Source organism: Humulus lupulus, chromosome 1 (assembly GCF_963169125.1).
Source record: "Humulus lupulus chromosome 1, drHumLupu1.1, whole genome shotgun sequence".
NCBI lineage: Eukaryota > Viridiplantae > Streptophyta > Magnoliopsida > Rosales > Cannabaceae > Humulus > Humulus lupulus.
This window is the reverse complement of record NC_084793.1, coordinates 48,584,911-48,600,648: the sequence shown is the minus strand read 5'-3', so window position 1 is coordinate 48,600,648 and position 15,738 is coordinate 48,584,911. Positions and strand designations below refer to the sequence as shown.

Sequence of the window (15,738 nt, the reverse complement as noted above, 5' to 3'; positions counted from 1 at the left end):
AGGAGATGATTTTTACCTTTATCGAAGGTGGAGGTTCCAACTCCCAATTCTATCTCCTCTTTGATCTCCTGCTCGAGGCGAGCTTCACGGGCAGCTTACATCGCCCGAGAACTTTCATGGCACTCAGCAGCCAGTTGTTGGGCGTGCACTTTTCTGGCCAGCATATTGACTTGTTCGATATGCCTCGCAGCCTACTCCTTGGACCTCTTGGAATTCCAGAACTTGGTGAGATCAAAGTTTCCGATTTCTTGGCCCCTCTGGAGAAGTCCCAACCGGACGAGGTTCTTCATGGTCACCAGCTGGCTCAGCTCTAACTCCACGTCTGGGAAGGATTTGTTAGGAACAGTTCCTAGTGCGCAGCGGAAATTGCGATAATGGTAGTATCATATACAACAAAAAAATTTAATATACACAACTTTATATGAGGATCCTTTAATATGCAATATGTTAATCAATATAATATGTATATGTAAAAATAATACGAAATGATTTACCTCTTGTAGCCTATTAAGAATCCTTGAATCTTTTTGTATATGTTTCGATCTTCCTATCCTAACTAGAGTACTCACACCTAGATCTTCCAAGACGTTCTCTACACCTCAAGATATGGGTGGGCACATAGAGAACAAGAATCAATATTTGTGAATCAAAAGTATTCTCAACACATGAGACTCTTGATTATAGGCTAAGAGAAAGGTTTATCTTTTGTGTGAAAAAAAACTTGATCAGTTTTACTATGATGTAAAAACTCTTTTTTTTCTTATTTTCTATCATATAGAATATATAGATATTATTATAATAATAATAAAATTGATCATCTTTAATAATAATAATATAATAAATGATAATTAAAGACAAAGTCTTACATTCCATTTTAAAACTCTTTTCAAAATATTTAATTAATTAAATAAATAAAATAAAAAAATCAATAATTGATTACTATCAGTAATGGTACACGCATAGGGCAGTCCAAGAAGCCATATGCCTATAACACTACGGCCCTCAAAATGCCTGTCGAAGTTTCTATGATTTTGGGTTTTCTTAATCTTTCCGACCACATTCCGGCCACCTCGAGCCACCATGAGATGAACCACCACCACCACCATATTCCTTGCATCATGGGCTTCAAAACCCACTAAAAAATTAGACCCAATGGCCACCGTGGAGTGGTGGCGCCGCCACTTACTCCGGCCATTCTTTTAGGGCTCGCGTCAATTCTTTTAGGACTCGCAACACAAGTCCTAAAAAATCTCAGTTTTAAGGCTCTCAAATAGAATACTTGCGCCCTGCGAGTCCTAAAAAGCCTTTTTTGTAGTAGTGAAAACTAATTTTGACTATTCATATTTATCATTTCACACTTAAATAAAATAATTGATTAAAATCAACTTCTTCTATTTCTACACAATTTCAAAAATTGCATTAATGCAATAATAAATTGTGCAACTTCAATTATCACATAATTGTATTTTTATTCCAAAGAATAAATATTCTCTCAAATAGCCCATTCACAGTTTGACCCTTGTATCAACTCTTACCTTGAATAGTGTTGATAGAGCCGCCCCGAGGACCTATGGACCAATAATTCCAAGCTCCAATAAATAAAAGATTATTAACCAAAACGCTTTGATTCAATAATCATATCTATTAATCTCATGATCACTCCAGTATAAATATGAGACTGCATTCTTGAGAATTAAAGAAATATTTACTGAATACTTTATTGTAACCATAAAGTGTCCATTGATATAATCATTACATACAAATTAATCCTTTATTGATGATTCATAATTAAGTGGGAATAAAATTACCGTTTTACCCTTTTAATTATATCTTGATTCCTAGTGTACCACTGACTTTACTAGTGAAGGTTAATTCATGATCTGATTATGAATTTGACGCCAATAACCTTTTCAGTTCCAAAAGTCCACCTAATAGGGAACCATCATTCATTCTATAAGAAGGTATAGATTAAATATCTATCAAGCTATGTCCCCAGCCATATACATCATTGAATCCCCAAAACAATAGTTCTTAGCCTGATCATTCTGACAAATAGTAACGCATGAATCAAAGGATCAAATGACATATATAGGAGTTCCTAGTAACTTTAGGTTTAAGATCAGTTTGTATATGATCATCAGTTGATGTGTTTTATAATACTACAAAATGTTATTCAAACAAATATTATTAAATCACATCTGGTCCAATTCTACATACTCTTAGTTTGCGAAGTACCTCCACTACAGTGTCCTACTACACTAGTAACCCGAATCTAGGTCACATGTATTCATAATACTTTACTACCAGTAATTAATCTAAAGATTCCATAACTTTATTTTACTGCGAACTATTTAAGTCTAATAACTCAATCTCGGTCCTCTCATACCAATATGAGATTGAGACCACATAGATGAACTTGGGAATTTTATGATATTTACTTAATATTATTTACAATAATACACTACATAAGCTACATATATACAATAATTCAATTCAATCATTTATTTCATTAAGGCCATTGTCAACTACAATTGTTTTAAGGGTACAATTCCCAACAATCTCCCACTTGCCCTAAAGAAAATGAGGCATTTCCCTTAACCCCATACTTCTTACATGACCCTGAAAAGATTTAATAGAAAAAGTCTTTGTGAACGGATCTGCAAGATTATCTTCAGAGGCAATCTTCAAGACAGTAACATCTCCTCAGTTGACTATCTCTCGAATCAAGTGATATTTCCTCTCGATGTGCTTTCTCGTCTTGTGACTTCTGGGTTCCATTGAATTAGTTACTGCCCCACTGTTATCACAGTACAGGACAAGTGGTTGATCCATGCCTGGAACAACTTCCAAATCAATATAGAACTTCCTGAGCCACACAACCTCTTTAGCTGCTTCATAAGCTGCTATGTATTCGACTTCTCTAAACAACAACACCTCCTCCAAGTGTGAAAACTGATCCAGATGTCGACTTTCGACTATCTTTGTCTGATTAAAAATCAGAATCAGTATATCTAGTGGGGTTCAGGTCTACACCTGAATACACAAGCATGCAATCTCTAGTATGTCTGAGATACTTGAGAATATTCTTTACTGCTGTCCAATGACTCAATCCAGAATTGGATTGATAATGGCTGTCTATCCCTAGTGCATAACAGATGTCAGGTCTAGTGCATAACATTGCATACATTAGACTACCTAACACATAGGCATAGGAATACAGTCTCATATCCTCCTCTTCCTGAGGTGTTTGTGGACATTGTTCTTTAGAAAATTTAACTCCTGACCGGGTAGGCATAGTGCTTATCTTGGATTTTTTCATGCCAAGGTGTTATAGCACTTTATCAATATAAGTTGCTTGAGACAGTACCAAGACTTTGTTCTTTCGATCTCTACAAATCTGAATTTCCAAAACATATTTGGCTTCTCCCAAATCCTTCATTTGGAATTGCTTAGCTAACCATTTATTTACTTTTGATAATGTTTCTATGTCATTCCCAATGAGTAGAATATCATCAACATAAAGAACGAGGAATCCACAATCTTATATTTGATTTGTTTGTAAACACAAGGTTCATCAACGTTTTGTTCAAAACCAAATGTTTTGATTGGTTCATCAAATCTAAGATTCCAAGATCTCGAAGCTTGTTTAAGTCCATAAATAAACTTAAGAAGCTTGCAAAAAAATTTCTCCTAACCTTTAACTTTGAACCCTTCTGGTTGAGACATGTAAATGGCTTCATCAAGAAAGTCATTCAGAAAAGTTGTTTTAACATCCATTTGCCAAATCTCATAATCTATGCAATCAGCTATGGATAAGAGTAGGCGGATAGATTTAAGCATGGCCACAGGTGAAAAAGTTTCTTCATAATCAACTCATTCTTTCTGTGTGTAGCCTTTTGCTACTACCCATGCTTTGAAAGTCTCTACTTTCCCATCTGCTCCTCTCTTTTTCTTGAATATCCATTTGCAACCAATTGGTTTAACATTTTCAGGTGGATCTTCAAGAGTCCATACAGAATTGGAATACACCGATTCCATTTCAAGGTCCATGGCGTTAAGCCATTTTTCTTTGTCAGAATCTTTAATTTCATCTCTATATGTCAATGGATCATCTTTGTTTGTGTCAAACACAAGCATCTAAACTTCATGTTCATAGTGAATTCATAGTGAATTGGTTGTTTACCAACCCTCCCACTACGACGATGCTCTCCATTGTTCTGTCTAGAACTAGCGATATCCTTTCGCTGTTTTTCATTTGCCACTGCTAATGATTGGTCTTTTTTATTTGAGACAATTTCCTCAAGTACGACTTTGATTCAATAATCATATTTATTAATCTCATGATTACTCCACTATAAATATGAGACTACACTCTTGAGAATTAAAGATATATATTTACCGAGTACTTTATTGTAACCATAAAATGTCCATTGATATATTCATTACATACAAATTAATACTCTATTGATGATTCATAATTAAGTGGAAATAAAATTACCGTTTTACTCTTTTAATTATATCTTGATTCCTAGTGTACCATTGACTTTACTAGTGAAGGTTAATTCATAATCTGATTATGAATTTGACTTCAATAACCTTTTCAGTTCCAAAAGCCAACCCAGTAGGGAACCATCATTCAATCTATAAGAAGGTATAAATTCCATATCTGTTAAGTTATGTCCCCAGCCATATACATCATTGAGTCCCCAAAACAATAGTTCTTAGCCTGATCATTCTGACAAATCGTAACGCATGTATCAAAGGATCAAATGACATATATAGGAGTTCATAGTAACTTCAAACAGTTGATTTGTTTTATAATACTATGAAACGGTATTCAAACAAGTATTATTAAATCACATCTGGTCCAGTTCTACATACTCTCAGTATGCAAATTACCTCCACTAAAGTGCCCTACTACACTAGTAACCCGGATCTAGGTCACATGTATTCATAATACTAGTGAATAGTACTAGCAGTAATTAATCTAAAGATTCCATAACTTTATTTTACTGTGAACTATTTAAGTCCATTATCTCAATCTCGATCCTCTTATACCAATATGAGATTGAGACCACATAGATGAACTTGAGAATTTTTTTATCTTTACTTAATATTATGTACAATAATATAGTACATAAGCTACATATATACAATAATTAAATTCATTCATTTATTTCATTAAAACCATTGTCAACTACAATTGTTTTAAGGGCACAATTCCCAACAGGATTTCATCTCCTCTAGGCGGTCTTGGTAAGCAGCCACCCATGCGGTGCGGAGGAACGGGCCTAAGAAAAGGGAAAACGTAAGCAAAAGAAACCTAAGTCTAAGGAGTCCTCGAGAGATGACAAGAAGGCTTACCAACTATTCACCAAAATTTATATGCAAGTATACGTAATCGACACAAGTAATACAATGATAAATAAAGATCGTTCCCACGAAGATTGATTTACTAATTACCAACAAACTAATTTTCTATTTCTATTTGGTCAACAATTAATTGGTTTCAAAAATATTAAAATAACAAAAGCAATAAACATAAAATAACATTGTGAAAGAAAGCAAATAATTGTAAAACTTCAAAAATAAAGAACTAGGGATTTTAATTTCATCACCTATTCACTTTATTATTTCGCTAATCAGACTTCACAATTCTTCTTCCTAAACTAATAGCGGATTAACAAAAACAATTCTTACTCTTTTTGAAGAAACAAAGAACTCAATTTACATGTGAATTTTCTACATTCCTATGATAAATTCCAACACATAAAAGGCATTAAACACAATAATCCTACAACTACACAATTCATATAGGTATTTTCATCCAATATGAAAATTATGATTATTCAATCATAGCATAATCAATTCTCACTTTTCAGATTTCGAATCAAAATCATAAATCATGCAAATGGTGATCAAGCGTTCACAAGCATTAAGAACAGATTAAATAATTTAGAATAGAATTAAAGAAAGAATCATGAAATCCTCATAGACAATAACAAATATCAAAGTGATTACATTAAGAACCCTAGAAAATAAAATTAGTTCATACCCATGGCAAGAACCATAGAATCAAAAATAAACATAAAGAAAAACAGAGTAGAAAAAAAAGAACTGTTGAGAACGAATGGAGATGCTTCACGGTGTGCTCTTCACTTCAAAACTCATACTCCCCAAAAGTCCCTTTCTCTCCTCTCAAAATTAGGTTTAAAACCTAATTTTTTTTTTCTTGAAAAGCTATGCGGGCCGTGGCCCAACATTTCAAGTGTCGCAGCCTGTGTCAATTTAGGCTCGCATGGACATTAGGTGCACTGTGACCCATGTAAATTTTCTGGGCAGACAAAGCTAGGATCCTGCACCGCGGCCCATGTCAATTTTCTGAAAAACATGCTTTCTGCCTTGGATCGAGCCGCGACTCAGCATCATAGCACCGCGACCCTTAACAATTTCTCCAATTTTTTTATTTTGGTTCTGAAAATTCACCAAAGCCATAAAATTGCTTGACGATTCATCTTTTCACGAAATAAACACCAAAAGGGCAATTTTTCATTATTTTTCTGCCAATTTGCTCCAATTGTTCTTTTCCTTTATTTATGAGCTAAAACCTGAAAACAAGAAAGAAAAAAAACAAAGCATAATACTGCATTAAACAACTAAAAAAATTAATATAAACTACCTAAAACACAACCTAAACACAACACAAAACTAGACTCAACAAACTTCCCCAAACTTAACATTTACTCGCCCTCGAGTAAAGATTCAAACTAAACACCCACACAAAGACAACTCAAAACACAAACGACACAAACTTATGAATCAAGTCAACAACAGTGAATTAGTCTTAATTTCATAAAATCTCACACAAAAGTCCAAAATCCTTATTTGTAGAAGCAATCTAGAATTTCGGTTAAACAACACCGAAAACCTGATTCAATCCAAAAATGTCTATTCAACCATAACCACAAAAATTACTTAACAATTGAATCTATGAATGCATGCCAAAAACTCACCATCAACCCATCAAACCATTGATCCATATGCCTGCATTGTTCACCACTCTCCACTAATGTAGACAAAATATGCTCAAGAATCACTAGGACTTTAGGTTCATAACAATAGGCTTAGGCAATGGGTAGATATATGTCATTTGGGTTCCAAATTACTATAAGCATATGAACTTACAAACCAAAAATTCACCCAAACAATTTCCAAAAAAAAACCCCATATGAACCCAAGTAAAGGTTGAGAAAAGCATATTTCACTTGATTGTTTTTTTTTCAAACTAAATTCTCCCAAACTTGTTTTTTTGTGAAAGCATAACAAGAGTTTAGCTTGGATTTTCAAATTTCTTTTCTTTTTTTTTTCAATTCTCAACCTTTTTTACTCTTCATTACAATACACCAAATTAAAAAACTAAGCACATCCCATTATAATTTATTCCCCATTATTTATCCATTGCTCATAGTAATTTGGTAAAGGAATGAAAACTAACAAAATGTCTATTTGGCTCACAATTGGTGTCAAACAACAAAGAGGATAATTTTAGGCTCAACAAGGGTAACAATGGAAAATTACTTTTGGGTTGGCTTGAAAGGCTCAAACGTTCCAAGAAATTGCCTAAATCACCTTTTTAAGAATATCTCATCTAGGATTTCGTCTCAAATGATAAACAAGCAAGTTCTAGATTCATTCATTCATCAAAACACAAGCCAATTTTTTTTAACAATGCATACATTCAAATTCAAATTACAAAGAATTTTTCAATCATGGCTAAACATTCATTCTTTTATAGATCGAAACAAGCTACCAATGTAGTCTAACCAAGCACACGGATTCAATTGATCAAAAATTTCAAAAAATTTCACGACATTTTCTTCCATATCATAGGATAGCATTGACAACTTGATTCACACAAACACAACACAACATTTAACTAAGATAAACTCAAACAACAACAAACACATACTAACAACATGACACAAACTAACAACATGGCACAAACACACAAAATAGTAAGACTCCTTCCCCAAACTTGATTGACACATTGTCCCCAATGTGACATAATAAGAAAAGGAAATAAAACTTACCAACGGTCCAGCTAAACATCATCAAAATGGAGGTGACGAAGGCGGTGACTGGAAAGTTCAGTTTGTCCTAGGCGCTGTAACTCAAAATAAAAGTTTTTTTTCATATATTTCATGATTCAAAAATTACAAACTAAACTAAGAATTACTGAAAATAAAATCTAAACCTAAGAACCAAAATTAAAAGGAGTTTAATAGAAAATAAAAATTACAAACTCATAAAAACTCGAATTAAAAATAACATTTGGTCACCTCCCAAAATCGCTTTATTTAACGTCTCCAGCTGGACGCTCACTTTTTTCATTAAACTTCAACTTGGGTCAAGTCCACCCCGCTCATCCTTTAGAGCCATAGTGTCATAAGAAAAAACTCGTCTTTTGATGTTGTTAATCGTCAGAGCCTTCCATTGCTCATGTAGCCTTCAAGTCTTCCCACTATAGAAAAATTTCAAACAATGACAAACTTCTCGACTACCAATTTCAGCATTGGTTTTTCTCTTGGTGGTTTCCAAATTACTACCGCCACTACATACCACATCCACTCTACAACAAGTTGGAATATCAGTTGCTGCAAAAACATCAAATGTTACCTCTTCGTTTTGCACTCAAAGTTTCAACTCCCCCTTTTGTACATCAATTAGTGCTCTCCCTGTGGCTAAGAATGGTCTTCCCAAAATAATGGGAATGTTTGCATCTTCCTCCATATCTAGAATAATAAAATCAGCAGGGAAGATAAATTTACCAACCTTAACTAAGACATCCTCAATTACTCCACGAGGTTGCTTAACAGAGTGGTCTACCATTTGTAAGGACCCAATAGTGGGGGCGAGCTTCTCCCAATTTTAGCTTCTAAAAAATAGATAAGGGCATTAAATTTACACTAGCCCCTAAATCACATAAGGCCTTGGTCATAACAGTATCTCCTATTGAGCAAGGAATCGTGATACTACCCGGATCTTTAAGCTTGTGAGGTAGTTTCTTCTACAAAATAGCACAGCACTCCTCAATAAGCGCCACTATCTCATAATCCTCCAACTTCTTTTTCTTTGATAAGATTTCCTTCATAAACTTCACATAACTTGGCATTTTTTCAAGTGCCTCGGCAAAAGGTATGTTAATGTGAAGTTTTTGAAAAATGTCTAGAAACTTCGAAAACTGCTTGTCAAGTGTCTTCTTTTGAAGTCGCTGAGGATATGGAATCTTGATGTGGTGCTCATAACTCAGTGGTGACTGCTTCTTCTCAAGGTCTTCAATAACCTCTTCTTCTACCTTACCCTCATTCTCAACATCAACTTTTGGTGCAAGTATAGACTTCTTGACTGGCTCTTCCAACTTCTTCCCACTCCTCAAAGAGATTGCATTGCACTACTCTTTAGGATTCACCTCTGTATTACTTGGAAAATTTCCTTGAGGCCTACTTTGTAACATATTTGCCAATTGACCAACCTGCATCTCAAGATTCCTGATGGATGAGCGAGTTTATGTCATAAATTGAGATTGAAAGTTGGTCAGAGTTAACAGTGTAGCTTGTAACTCATTTTTCTTCTCTTGAGCAACAAGTAGTATCGATGGTTGTAATGGTGCCTGGGGTGGAGCTTGAAGCATAGGCTGCTAAATTTGTTGAGGATCCTCATTATTTCTCCATGAAAAATTAGGTTGATTTCTCCACCCTTGATTGAACGGGTTGGAGAATGGATTATTAACTTGCCTATTGAAATTTCCCATCATATTCACCTGTTCCATGGGAATGGAGTTGTTCATCTTAACTACCATGCACTACTCAAATGGGTGAGGAACACCACAATTATGACATACTGCTTGGATTTGCATGACTTGAGTGGCCATAGAATTTTGCTATAGTAGCTTGGTCAATGATGCAACCTGAGTAGTGTGAGTGATAATAGCATCCAGATAATGCATACCAGCTACCTTCTTATTTCTATCCCGTTCTCTAGGCCACTGATAGTTATTCATGGCCATTTCTTCAAGCAATTCATAAGCCTTATTAGCACTCTTGCTCATGAAAGCACCACCTGCTACAGCGTCAATAATGGTGCGAGTCGTCCCACACAAACCGTTGTAAAAATTATGGACCAGCATCCATTTTTCAATCCCATGACAAGGACACTTCCTCAAAAGCTCCTTAAACCTCTCCCATGCATCATAAAAAGACTCTCCATAAAATTGAGATAAGTTATTAATTTCCCCTCTTAACTTTGCGGCCTTGATGGAGGAAAAATTCAGCAAGAAATTTCAGAGCTAATGCCTCCCATGTAGTGATTGAGTTGGCGTGAAGAGAGTTCAACCAAATTTTAGCTCTATCCCACAGTGAGAACGGGAACAATCTCAGTCTAATAGTATCGTTGGTGACCCCATTATATTTAAAAGTTCCACACAGCTCCAGGAAATTGGCTATGTGTTTTTTGGGATCCTTAGTAGGGAGTCCGCCAAACTGGACAGTAGACTTGACCATTTGCAGAATCGCCGGCTTCATTTTAAAATGATTGGCTGTAACTGCCGACAGTTGGATGCATGATTGTACTCCAGTAACAGCGGGGAGTACATAGTCTCTGAGTGTGCGAATTGCTGGCTCAACAGCATCCCCATTCAACCCATTGCTTCGATGTTGGGACATATCTGCTAATTGTTTCTGTTTTCTATTGTTATCCTCAAAATTTTGTTCAGTGACGTGGAAATCGGATGGACAAGTGGCAGGGCATGATCAATAAATGATACATTAATAGTCAATAAATGTGTTATTTAAAGAGGTGAAAAGGTTGAGAATTGACCTGAGGAGTTGTAATATTACTGGTCAGGAATAAGTTTAGCTGACCGGTGGTGTGCCATGCCTGACCAGTGGTGTGCCATGCCTGACCAGTGGTGTGCCATGCCCGACCAACGATGTGCCATGCCCTACTAGCGGTGTGCCATGCTTGACCAATAGTGTGCCATGCCCGACTAGAGATATGCTTTGGCCGACCGGTGAGGTGTTTTGGATGACCAATCACTTTGTGGGATGGAGATGGTCGGTCGACGAATCAGAATCTCAAAAGTTAACCATCTAGTGACTCTTCTGTAAAGCCTCAGTAATAGCTACAACCCGAATCATTCGTAACTGTCGCGAGAATCTCTCAGATATCCCGAAGTAATAGCTATACTGTTGTAATTTGAATTTATTAATATTTTCTTAATTAAAGTTGGTTGGAACAACCAAGGACCCCGTCAACGGGATATTTCTCATGTACGGTCCATGAGCCTATAAATAAATGGCTCATGGCATTGTTTGGGGGGTCTAATCTTTTTTAAACTGAAAGAACCACTATTTTTTTTTAAATTTGGGAGCATTACTTGGGGCATTCTGGGAGCATTTTCTGAGAGTTTAGAGAGAGAAACACTGTACTTTTCTACTTATACTTGAGAAACTCAGTTGACTAAGGTTCATCTGATCTTAAGTATAGGCTACATATATCAAAACTCTAAGTGGATTAGGCTATTTCCAACAAATTAAGGCTGAACCACTATAAAAATTACTTGTGTTATTTACTTTCTATTCAAGGTTATTGTTTTGCGTCTACTCGCAGTTGGCCAAAATCGTGGGCAACATCTATTATGTCTGCAAGTCCTCTCAATTTCAATATTAATGGGCAAAAGATTGTGAGTCCATTGACGTCGCATATACCAATTGGCACCTGAAATTAAGATTCTCAAACACAACAGTTAGAGACAATTAACATAGAAAAACCAAATTAGAATAAAATTAATTGTATTGATATTAATAAAAATCAATCTCCAGCAACGGCGCCAAAAACTTGTTCACCAAAATTTATACACAAGTATACGTAATCGACACAAGTAATACAATGATAAATAAAGATTGCTCCCACAGAGATTGATTTACTAATTACCAACAAATCAATTTTCTATTTCTATTTGGTCAACAATAAATTGGTTTCAAAAATATTAAAATAACAAAAGAAATAAACATAAAATAACACTATGAAAGAAAGCAAATAATTGTAAAAACTTCAAAAATAAAGAACTAGGGATTTTAATTTCATCAACTATTCACTTTATTATTTCGCTAATCAGACTTCACAATTCTTCTTCCTAAACTAATAACGGATTAACAAAAACGAGTCTTACTCTTTTTCAAGAAACAAAGAACTCAATTTAATTGTGAATTGTCTACATTCCTGTGATAAATCCCAACACATAAAAGCCATTAAACTCAATAAACCTACAACTACACAATTCATATAGGTATTTTCATCCAATATGAAAATTATGATTATTCAATCATTGCATAATCAATTCTCACTTTTCAGATTTCGAATCAAAATCATAAATCATGCAAATGGTGATCAAACATTCACAAGCATTAAGAACATATCAAATAATTTAGAATAGAAGTGAAGAAAGAATCATGAAATCCTTATAGAAAATAACAAAGATCCAAGTGATTAAATTAAAAACCCTAGAAAATAAAATTAGTTCATACCCATGGCAAGAACAACCATAGAATCAAAAATAAACATAAAGAAAAACAAAGTAGAAGAAAATAAAATGTTGAGAACGAATGGAGATGCTCCACGGTGTGTTCTTCACTTCAAAATTCGTACTCCCCAAAATTCACTTTCTCTCCTCTCGAAATTAGGTTTAAAACATAATTTTTTTCTTCAAAATCAATGGGGTTGTGGCCCAACATTCAAGCGTCATGGCCCGTGTCAATTTAGGCTCACGTGGGCGTTAGGCGCATCGTGGCCCAAGCTCTTCAACATCACGACCCTTGTAAATTTTCTAGGTGAACAAAGCTAGGCGCGCCACAACCAATGTCAATTTTTTGAAAAACAGGCTTTCTACCTTGGACCGGGCCGCGACTCAGCATCATAGCGCCGCGACCCTTAACAATTTCTTCAACTTTTGTGATTTTGGTCCCGATAATTTACCGAAGCCATAAAATTGCTTGTGGATTCATCTTTTCACGGAATAAACACTAAAAAGCCAATTTTTCATCATTTTTCGGTCAATTTGCTCCAATTGTTTGTTTCCTTTATTTATGAGCTAAAACCTAAAAACAAGCTAAAACAAAGCATAATACTGTACTAAATAACTAAAAATATTAATATAAACTACCTAAACACAACCCAAAACTAGACTAAACACCAACTCTGGCAAAGTCTAGAAGCAGAGTTTGATTGACTTCAAGAGGGAAGCCCATCGTGAAGAAGAAATGTTCCTTGAAGTCTCGAGCATGGCTCTCATTTTGGTGAAGAACCTTTGTAGTTGAATTGTGAGAACTTCATCATGGTGTAGAACCTATCCAGATCACTGCCCTTTTTCTTCAGGCAGGCTCAGAAATTGTACAAGTACAGAATCTCTACCAAAGAAGGCTCGGGTCAGTTGTGGTGCTTGTACAAAATGTACAAGCCCACGAGGAGGCGATAACCATTGGGAATCAATGGAACATAGTTATTCCCACAAACTTAAGGATGTTGACAAAATATTGATGGAGGGGAAGTATGGCACTTGCCTATAGTTGATATTGACTCCAGACCCCGAAGTCGTGAACGCTGCGGTGAGACCTCTCCATCTCCCGACATAGTCGTATGAGATAGCCATCACTGCGGATCCCATTGTTATGATTAATGCCCTAAAAGCATGTAAATACATTTTGTTGGTTTTAAATAAAAATCTAATTTTATTATATTTGAATGTTATAATTATTGTTTAAATTAATTATATGAAAATATCAAGAAAATTCCCTATTCATTCATGAGAATATGATCTTGTATTAGTACGAGAGAATTAAGATCATATATAATGAATGAAATAGTCAGTAATATATTAAAGTATGGAATCTTTAATGAATGGTTAATAGTACGGTTTGCTAAGCATACGAGATGCAAGTAATCTAGATTTGGATTGTTGATGTGGATATACATCTTAGTAAAGGTGTTGTATATAATGGAGATTGTATATGGCATCACCAATGAGAATTAATTATCTTTATAAACTTGCTGTTTGACATAAAGATTTAATTCTTATCATAATATATGATCATTTGTAGGTCAGTCTAAATCATGAGTATTCATAAACTCTTGTTTATGTTTATTTGATCTTTGGATCCACTCGTTAAGGTCTCTTAGAATAATGAGGTTAATGACTTTTGTTTTGGAGATTCAATATCATGGATGACTGGGAACGTGAATTACAATATTGGAATCCATGCTTTCCTCACGGATCGAATATTGGTTCCCTTAAGGGTTGATTCTGAAATTGAATAGTTATTGAGCTCAAATCTATAATTAGATTATAGATTAATTATTCGCTAGTGAATTAATGATACTTAAGGATCAAGAGGTAATTAGAAGGGTAAAACGATAACTTTGACCAGCTCTAATTAACGAACCAATAATGGAGGACAGAACGACATATATTGATTACATCAATGGACTACAAGAGAAAACTCTGTAAATATAATTCTATAAATACTTAGAGTCCAATTCCATATTTATAGTGGAGTAACGTGAAATTAATAAATAAGATTATCAGATTAAAGAGTTTGATTAATAATCTAGTTTATTGGAACTTCGTATTATAGGTCCATGGTCCTTGGATCACCTCTGTCCTACACTGTCAAGGGTAAGGATGTCAAAAGAAAGATTTGTAGTGAGAATGAATAAATTGCAAAGGAATTAATTTTCCAGGGCAAGGAAATAGTAATGTGATAATTATGGGTAATTGATTAATTGTGAATAAATTAATTATTCAAATGTATAGATTTTATTTTGAAAAACTATAGGTTAAAATAAATATTAATCTTGTTTGGATTTATATAAAGAGAGAGAATAATAAATATCTTATTTAGAATATGATATTTATTTATTTAATTTAAAACTGATATTTTAAGATAAAATTAATTTTGAATTAATTGATATTTATTTTTGCATAAATATATTGTCTTAAAAGTTTATTAAACAAAAAAATGAGAAAATTAGGGAAACCTTAATAGGGTTGGGCGATACACACTGTACAACACAGTGTGTGGTGCCTAACTCAGGGATTTTTATCCCTGGGATTTGAATTTTGAATTTCAAAATAAATTTTTTTAATCCGTTATTTAATTATTATTTTTAAATATGATTTAAAAAAATAATTAAATATAAATATCATATCAAATTTATTTTTAATAAAATAAAGATTATTTAATTAGATTAAATGATTTTAATATAATTCAGATAGTATGTGACTTTAAGAACAAGTTTTTAATTATTTTTATGAGATTTAAAATACAGACTCTCTCTCTAAAGCGATAGTTTTATAAAAACGTGAAAACTATTCAAAACATCTTCTCTCAGTCAAACCTCTCTAGATCTCATGTGTTGAGTACATGTAGAGAGTCATATAAATCAATCTTTTGAATCCTACGTACCCACACACGCCCTTGTGTGTTTGAGGATTGGTCTGGAAGATCAAGGTATGAGCTTTCAGATTACTGGATAGGAAGATCGTTGATTTTATACAAAAAGATTCAATGACACTTGATCGGCTACAAGAGGTAATTCTTGATCTATTTTGTATGTGATTTAATGTTTATATATGTATATGATCTTGACTGGTATTAATATTTATTAAAATGGGTCCATATATTC

The 15,738-nt window shown here is 34.3% G+C and overlaps 1 non-coding gene across 1 annotated transcript; it reads left to right on the top strand.

The window, feature by feature from the left end:
• The first annotated feature begins 10,196 nt into the window (after positions 1-10,196).
• LOC133813323 (small nucleolar RNA R71) lies at positions 10,197-10,303 on the top strand. Its single transcript, XR_009884347.1, has one exon. It is a non-coding gene; the product is annotated as a small nucleolar RNA R71 (small nucleolar RNA).
• The last annotated feature ends 5,435 nt before the right edge of the window (positions 10,304-15,738 follow it).